Source organism: Rutidosis leptorrhynchoides, chromosome 5 (genome assembly GCF_046630445.1).
Source record: "Rutidosis leptorrhynchoides isolate AG116_Rl617_1_P2 chromosome 5, CSIRO_AGI_Rlap_v1, whole genome shotgun sequence".
NCBI classification, from domain to species: Eukaryota; Viridiplantae; Streptophyta; class Magnoliopsida; order Asterales; family Asteraceae; genus Rutidosis; species Rutidosis leptorrhynchoides.
Window position 1 is genome coordinate 207,658,437 of NC_092337.1, and position 9,333 is coordinate 207,667,769.

General features: G+C 32.5%; 1 long non-coding RNA gene across 1 annotated transcript; it reads left to right on the top strand.

The window, feature by feature from the left end:
- Window positions 1-4,815: 4,815 nt before the first annotated feature.
- Window positions 4,816-5,653, top strand: LOC139847013 (uncharacterized). The gene is made up of 4 exons (XR_011759254.1): window positions 4,816-4,923; window positions 5,198-5,282; window positions 5,358-5,488; window positions 5,578-5,653. It is a non-coding gene; the product is annotated as an uncharacterized lncRNA (long non-coding RNA).
- The last annotated feature ends 3,680 nt before the right edge of the window (window positions 5,654-9,333 follow it).

The following is a 9,333-nucleotide window of genomic DNA, read 5'->3' on the forward strand; positions in this document are numbered from 1 at the left end:
TTTTATATTTTTACTCGGCAGAATGCATGGCCTTTTATAGGCGTTTTGGAATTTGGCAGCTCCGCGAGTCGTGGAGTTTTAAGCCTTCAAACTCCGCGAGTCGTGGAGTTTGATTTTCCAGCTCACAATTTTTTGGATCTTAGCTTGTCGACGTAATTAAATAATAATATAATATATACATAATTTTAAGAATTATTTAAATATTATATTTTATTTATGTGCATAGTTGACTTGTAATTTTTGCACCGTTGTGTCGCGCGTTGAGAGTTGACTCATGTCCCGGTTCCGGATTTTCGAACGTCCTTGCGTACAATTTAATATCTTGTACTTTGCATTTTGTAACTTGTACTCTTGTCATTTTTAGACGTTTTTCATCAATAAATTGAACCACTTGGATTGTATCTTGTACATTTGAGCTTTTTGGTCATTTGCGTCTTCAAATCTTCGTTTTTGCCTTTTGTCTTCGCACTTATTTAATATAAACGATTACAACTTAAAATAGAACAATTACAACTAAATAATTTACATATTGGGAGGATATTGCTACAAAATATATGTTCATTTGGAGCACTATCAGACCGGATAAATTATTAATTTTATTGAGGTTATTAATTTATCGAGTATTAAATTACAGAGGTTCTACTATACCACAAAACATGGGTGTTTTTTTAAAATGGACTGGGGAGGGGGGCCCCGCCCTCAGTCTATTTTGAAATTTCAGTGGAAAGATTTAGGATTTTTCGACTTTGCTCAAGTGAATTTTTTGCCCAAAAATCTTCAAATTTTAACCCGAAATTATGTCTGTCTTCAACGAGTAGGCGCATGTTCAAATTCAGATGTCGAGATCTACTTGGTACTGCTGGCAATTAGCTTATTAGGTGGTTGTCCCAACCTTCAACCATACTGCCAAGGTTGTTGAATTTGGGTTTTCTCCTAACATGCGTGTGTAACATATGAGCGCGAATGTGGTTAAGTTCTCCCCGAGTGATGTCAATACTGTCGTTAAAAATGTAAATATATAATTTGAATGACACATCACTTTTATAATTTAATTAATTCATTAGGGACAATATTATAAACTTAATTCTATTTATCTTCCATTTTTAGAATTTGACAATTAATTTAGGACAACCCAAAAACGTAAACTTGAGAATTAATTTGGGGCTCAGGCAGTACAAAGGAAAAAAAGACAAAATTTCATTTCTCGTTCATGTGGTTTACATCAAATTTGACTCCTCGTCATTTTTTGTGTGTGCATCCCTCATCCCTAAAATATCACAATTATACATCCCTCGTCATCCCGTCTATTTTTTTGTCAATTTCAGCCGTTAAGTCAAGTCATGTGCAGAGGCGAATTTAGAGTGTAAGAGGGGGGCGCCCGCCCCCGGTGGATTTTTCGAAATATTAGTGTAAAAATTTCGGATTTTTCGACTTTGCTCCCGGTGAATTTTTTTGCCCCAAAACCTTCAAATTTTACCCACAAATCTTCAAATTTTGCCTAAACACTTCAATTTTTTGCTCCAAAACCTCAATATTTTACTCAAAAAATTGCTATGGTTTTAAAAAAAATTTCGCTTCCGGTGGAAAAAAATTCTGGATCCGCCACTGGTCATGTGCATTGCATTCGAGGGTATATTAGTCTTTTTTCCCTATTCTTTTTTACCCTTTACCCCTTTGTATAATTATACATATAAATATAAAAACATATGTAGACGAATAAACCGATACACTGTAATATACGAGTAGTTACTTGGAGAAAAAATATGTAGACGAAATATGTAAATTAACGAGAATACCCTCACATGATCTGTACACGAGGGATGTAGAATTGTGATATATTAGAGATAGGGGATGCACAAAAAAAGAAAAAAGACGAGGAGTCAAATTTAAACCAAACGGATGAGGAGTGAAATTTTGTAAAAAAAAAGACTTTTTTGCTCCGTTGGTCCTTCAATTATACACGAAATTGCAATCCGAGTTCCTCAAGTTTTTTTTGGATTTTCGAGTCCTTAAATTTGCAAAATTTTGCAATCCGAGTCCCTCCGTCTAACTTCCGTCTAAATTGGCAGTTAACCTTTGACATGTGTCATGCATGTGAGGGTAAAATCGTCTTTTTACTTTTTTCTTTGACTTTTTTTGCTTCATTGGTCCTTCGTTTATACACAAAATTGCAATCCGAGTCCCTCAACTTTTTAATTCGAATTTTTATCTGTTTTTTTATCTTTAGTTCATACTTTTTAAAAGATAAAAAAAATTTTAATTCGACTTTTTTTATCTTTTAAAAAGTATGAACTAAAGATAAAAAAATAGATAAAAATTCGAATTAAAAAGTTGAGGGACTCGGATTGCAATTTTGTGTATAAACGAAGGACCAATGAAGCAAAAAAGTCAAAGAAAAAAGTAAAAAGACGATTTTACCCTCACATGCATGGCACATGTCAAAGGTTAACGGCCAATTTAGACGGAAGTTAGACGGAGGGACTCGGATTGCAAAATTTTGCAAATTTAAGGACTCGAAAATCCAAAAAAAAACTTGAGGAACTCGGATTACAATTTCGTGTATAATTGAAGGACCAACGGAGAAAAAAGTCAAAAAAAAAAAAAAAAAAAAAATTACTGCACAGTACAGTATTGAGTAACGAAATGTGAGTTTGGGCGGGACAATTCCCACTATTTTTCCTCTAAAATTTTGATGGTGTATTATTTTAACACTTAAAATTTTTGAAGTTTCCTGTGTAGATCCGAATAAAAACACCTTCAGATATGGAGTTTCCTGTGTTTGCCTCAAAACGATTAAGGTGTTGAGTTTTTTCATTCAATTAAAAACACCTCTATTTTAGATCCTTTACATATTATTTATTAAGTTCCATTTTTCATTTAATTTCATTCAATTTTTATTAAACCCGCCATGATTTGCCTGCAGATGCTCGTGAATCATATGCACAAACCAAAACTGTCACCTTGGACTCATCGATTCCGCTTTGGCTCGTAATAAACCACCTCTCAATATGTTCAATCAAGACCCCCTTTGCCGGTATACTTACTTTCCCCAATTTTGTTCAAACAATCTAGGGCCTACTGAATTAACTTCATTCATATTGACGATTTATGTTATTTTGATGTGTATGGCTGCTTAATGTTAATTGTAAGCTTTCAGTATACTTTTTAAATAAAAACAGGCTTTATGGTTGGCTTTTTAATAAATTTCTAGGGTTAGCGTTTTATCAAAAGGTGTAAACTGTAAAATTAAACAATATTGGAGTAGTTAATTAGTGAAGTATGAACTTTCATTTCTTTACTCATCAAAAATGAAATTTTGAGTAATTCTTTTGATCTCTGCCTGCCAGAAATTTAATTTTGCACTTCTTTTTAGGAGTGATGATTTAGTGTATACCACACATTGATACGAGTTTGCTCTTTGAATGTGATTTCAATGTGTGCTTGTTGATTTACTTGTGTTTGGTGTACTGCAGGTCTAAGTTAATCTGCAAGCTAACAGGGCACACAGTAGGGATGAGCAAAAGTGCCGAAAAACCGAAACCGAACCGGTACCTTTACCGAAAATCGGTACCGATAGGGATTCAGTTTCGGTTCTTGGTTTTGAGAATTTTCGGTTTCTGTATTTTCGGTATCCGTACCGGTTCTGTACGGGGAAACCGATTTTGGATCCGAATTATGAAAATACATAAACTTCTTCGGTTCTTTCTTATGAAAGCTCATAGCTCGTTTGATTGTAGAACAACCAGCTAGCACATCTTTGATTTGATAATAGCTCGTTTGATTGTAGAACCAAAAGTCTTCAATTGTTTGGTAAAATCTATTCAAAGTACTACGTAATTTCTAACTATTCACCATTCAATTTTGCCTAACAAATATTTTTCATTTATTTTGGACAACCGTCCAACATTATATATCATATATTATTAAGATTATGTTCTCATTGTGGTTTGTCAACTTGCTATGCGTTTCAATATTCTGAAATGCAAATTCAGTAGTCATACTTTATTGATTTTGCACATGTTACATAAGGTAATGGACTAATGGTGTTACTGATCACAACGAAGGTGCTAGTTCAAATTCAGTAGACATTTTTTTATAATTACTACTTCTTCCTAATTTGCAATATGAAGAAATCTTTCAAATTCAGACAACGAAGGTAGAATTTTCGGTTCCATTCTGTACTATACCGAAAATACCCGTAGCGGTACCGTTTTGTAAATTCGGTTCGGTATTCGGTTCTTGATTTTGAGCAATTTCAGTATCAGTACTTTTGGTTTCGGTTTCGGTACAGTTCGGTACGGTACCTGTACCGATTTCATCCCTAGCACACAGTGAATAAAAGTGAGGAGCATATATGGAAGCATATCACTGGAAAACGTTTCCTCAACATGCTAGGTCTGTATTTTTATTTATTTCAGTAATATAAATCTGCAAATCTTGTTAAGAAGTATGACCTCTATTGTTAAACAGGGAAAGAGGTGTAATTTTGTCGTTTTCGTTGTCCAGGAACATAAATTGATGTGTGAAGCTTGATACATTTGACTTGACATATAAATTCAGTGTTAAAGGAAACCACTTCCTACTGCTTTCAGGATCAATTCTAGGTATACCTTTTTTCATATCTGTTTTTTTGAACTACATTACTTGTTTTTGTTTGTTAAATTAGTTAGGTTCTATGTGTTACTGAGATTTAAATTAGTGGGCTTTTTTATTATTATTGAAATGAAAAGATGCATTCATTAGAGGGATGCAAGTGGGATAGATTGTACTAGTTTATAAACCATATTAAAATACAGTGTTACACTAATCCTTTAAGAGTATCCTTTGTTCTAACTGCGAAATATTTATTGGTTGTGTTGTATTAGTTGATGGAAGAATATTGATACACATATTCATGGTCGACATTATACATGATCCTTCCAGGTAATACTGGTTAACATGTCACTTTCTTTTTTAGATTATATATTTTAAATTATTTACATTTGATTTTCAATTGTAAAGATCTTGTTCAATAGTAAAGTTTAATTTTACGCCACGCTTGGAGTAATAGATCTTAAAGACTTTCTTTTTTACATGGTCCGATTTTGTGCTTATTGCAAGATTGTAATATCTTGGCAATTACATTGGTTTATGTATTTGTCTTTAGTTTGTTTAGAAAGTTTGTAGTTGTTTAAATGGGTCTTTATATGCTATGCAGGTGACTGAAGCTTTCGCATGTGCAATGCTCGAGGCCGCTAACCTAATTCTTGGTATTGACTTCAACAAGAGTAATGAGTGGACTGGTAAATTATTATCCTTAGTGCATTTTCTCTAGCTTTACTTTAGCTGAACATGCTAACTACAGTTTTGGTGTATAGGTTTAAGGTCATTTAACATAAAAAGTTCTCATCATATTGGAGATGGTTTAAATCCCTATCAAATATTATCGGGAAAACCTTGGCCGCTATTGACGAACATAACTTGATTCCCTTTTATGAATTTGGAGATGGTATGTTCTTAAACTCTTTTTAAACCTTTGATATTATTAATTTTAATAATGTCAATGTTCACACTAATAGATCAATGACTTGTTTGTAGGTAGTGCCTCAAGATTGAGAAGATTGCATGATGATCCGGGATTTATGATTCATGTTTTCGCTGCTATTTATTATCGTCATATGTTACAATACTTTTATGTTTGATTTTTTTGTTGCCTTTTTATGTTTACTGCTATTTGAAACATATTATTTAAATTTGTTATTAAATAAATTAAGTTTTGAATGTCAATTTCATTTCCGGAATTTATGTGTTATATTTGTACTATTTACATTATGACCTTTTATATTTATTATGATCCTAATATATTTTTTAGGACGTAAATAATTATATTATAGCATCTTAAAAAGGGTATCATCATCTTAGTTAGGATATTAGGACTTTCATTAACAGTCATACTTTTTAGGACCTTTTTGTGTGTTTTATGACTCTATCGAAAGGTCGCAATATAGTATTTAGGACACTATTCGTGTGGTCCTTAATTATTTTATAAGACCCTATTTATGGGTTTCAAAAAACTTATTTTAGGACTCTATTTGTGTGGTTCTTAATGATATTATAGGACCTTTATTAATGTGTTTCATAAACTTATTAGAACCTTTTTTAAGAATCCTAATATGTTTTTTAGGACCCTTAAATAAAGTCCTTATATGTTTTAAAATATTAGAAGTCCCATTATATGACCCTATAATAAGGTCTTAATATGTTCTTGAGACCCTTCTTAAGCGTCCTTAATGATATTATAGAACCTTTATTCATGGGTTTCATAAACTTTTTTTTAGCTATTAAGACCCTTTTTAAAGATCCTAATATATTTTTTAGGACCCTTAAATAAAGTTTTTATATGTTTTAAAATATTAGAAGTCACATTATATGACCCTATAATAAAGTCCTAACATGTTCATGGGATCCTTCTTAACGGTTCTTAATGATATTATAGGACAATTATTAATGGGTTTTATAATCTTTTTTCAGCTATTAGGACCCTTTTTAAAGATCCTCAAATGTTTTTTAGGACCCTTAAATAAAGTACTTATATGTTTTGAAATATTAGATGTCGCATTATATGACCCCTAGAATAAGGTCCTAATATGTTCATGGGACCTGTGACGCCATTATGGGAGGACCAATTCGTTAGTGGTCCTATCAGCTCAAAGGTCATATTAGAGTACATAATAGGACTTTTGTGGTGGTCCTATAAGGCCGTTTTTCTTGTAGTGTATTACAAATTGTATAAGTCTTGTAACTTCAATTAGTAGAAGCATAGGCTAGCTTAGTGATTTACTTCCTTAAAGGGACTTAGGAAGTTGATTAATCTTTTTTGGAGATTAATACTTGTCAAGGTGAAGACAAGTTGATCTACGTTGGAGTTGATCTTTCAAAGGGATAGAAAGATTAGGTTTGTTGTCTACCAAAGAAGTTGAATACTTGTAAATCGGATCTCCACCGGGTTTGAAGAAATGTGCTTAGTGAAGCAAGAAATCCCGATTAGTAGTCTAATAAGGGTCCTAACAACATTTTAGGACCTTATTAGAAAAGGGTTTTAAAAAATGTTTAAGAACCCTTACTTTATTCATCATTTTGAACATACACACCACACACATCAAGTTTGAGTAGAATTGGTTGATCATAGTTAATCGAATTTGGTGATTAATCGAAAAAGTGTTAAAAACGTATCAAATAACTATTCACCCCCCTCTAGTTACTTACAATTAGTATCAGAGCGGTTGCTCAAATCATTGCTCTATAACGTTTTTGAAAGTGTCAAAATTCGTTTTGTGCAAAAACTTGAGTCAACGATTCTCGGATCAACTCAAACTATGGGATACTAAGAAGAATTGGTGAAAGAAGCACCAATATTTGATAAAGTAGATATTGATGTGTGGAAATTAAGATTTGAGACTTATCTCAAATCCAAGGATTACTACTTGTGGAGAATAATCAAAGTAGGAGACTTTGTTCCACAAGCGAGTTCAAGACTAGTGAAGTCAACATTTCAAAACAATGATGTTTTGAAACAATTGGATGCTATTTCACTACTTCATGAAGTTCTTCCTAATGAAGAAAGAATGAAGATAATTTCATGTGAACGTGCAAATGAATGTTGGGATTCACTATGCTCTCAAGAAGAAGAAAACTCTAGGAGTTTAAAGGGTAAAAGGGTAAGAGAGTATTTGAAGAAGCTTGGCGATTTTCAAGAAAAGGGTTTGGATGAAAATGAAGATTTTTGCCTCAGGGGTTCTTGGAATGATCTAAATCAAGATGGTCAAAATGAAGAAGAGGTTGAATCTCCCTTCAAAGAAGATGATGTCTCAAGCATGGATTGCAATGAGGTACATGTATTCTATCCTTCTAATTATGAAGAATTGTTAGATGATTATAAGACTAATAAATTAGCGTATGATAGTAGTCGTGACAAAGTAAAACTTTTAGAAAAAGAATTACACAAAGTTAGACAACTTAACAAAGTTTTAATTTATGAAAACAACACCTTGAAAAGAAAACTTGAAAAGATGACTATTTATGATTCATCAAAAGATAAACTTGAAATGAATGTGTGTCACGACTCTAGCAAATACAAATCATGTAATCAAAGTCCATTGTCTATTATTAGGACAATTGAGAACATGGAAAAAATGGACCAAACTAGCAATTCAATGGAAGTGATAAGTCAAGGATTGGGTAACCTTAAAATCAATCAAAACCAATGATTAAAATGCTAATGAGAATAACCTTTTCAAAAGATTTTAAATTAATGAAAGGTTTTTCTTAGAAATGCAAAATTGTTTTTTGAAAAATGATTTTAAAAGGATTATTGAATGAAGTTTACTTGTATTAGGATTGTATGTTTGTGTGAAACTATGGATTGCATGCTAAACACATGATTGATGCATTTTGTGTATAATAATGTGTGTGTGTGTGTGTGTGTGTATATATATATATATATAGTATATTACGTGTCATTGATGATGAAACATCGGGAGGATGTGATCATTCAATGTTAGGAAAAGAAAACTTATCCTCAAGTATTCTATAGAACCTAAGAATCATCAAAACGCGCTCAAGAGAAGAAGAAGAAGTGAATAAATTTGTGATCAGAAGAATCCACGGCTGCATCATGGTTGACCGCATACTCGACCGCAGAATCCTGTTTTAAACGTCTGGAAATTTCTCCCACGGCTAACACCACGGTCGACCGTGATTCAACCGTGCGTGGTCTGATTCTGTTTTAAACCTAATAAAACCCTCACTTCTCATCTCATTTAAACTCACTTCAAAACATACACTCTCTGCACGGTTGAGGAGATCGACCGCACAAAGAAGAACACGCATTCCTTCCATCTCAATTCCTACTTTCGGTATGATTAATCCTTGCTTTCCTAGCATTCAATTGTGTTTGTATGATGAACTAGTGTTATGAAGAAACCCTAAATAGAATGAACCAAAACTCAAATTAAATCAAACAATCAAAATTGTTCTTGAGAACAACTTAGAAACGATTGTAACGATGCCTATCTATACACTAATTTAACTTTTGATGATTCTAGGGTTCATTATACATCTAGGTTAGATTTTCATAGAATCATTGTTCATATGATATAAATAACATTGTTGCAAATTGAGTGTGATAATATTAGATGTCAAAACATGTGTTGATGATGATCTTAAAAGTCTAGAACACATATGAACTTTGTGAAAATTATAATCTAGTTGCAAACTCATTGACACTAATGAAGAGTGAAAATGTGAAGAACATTAACATCAAAACACCTAAGTATTGATGATAATGAAAGTTTG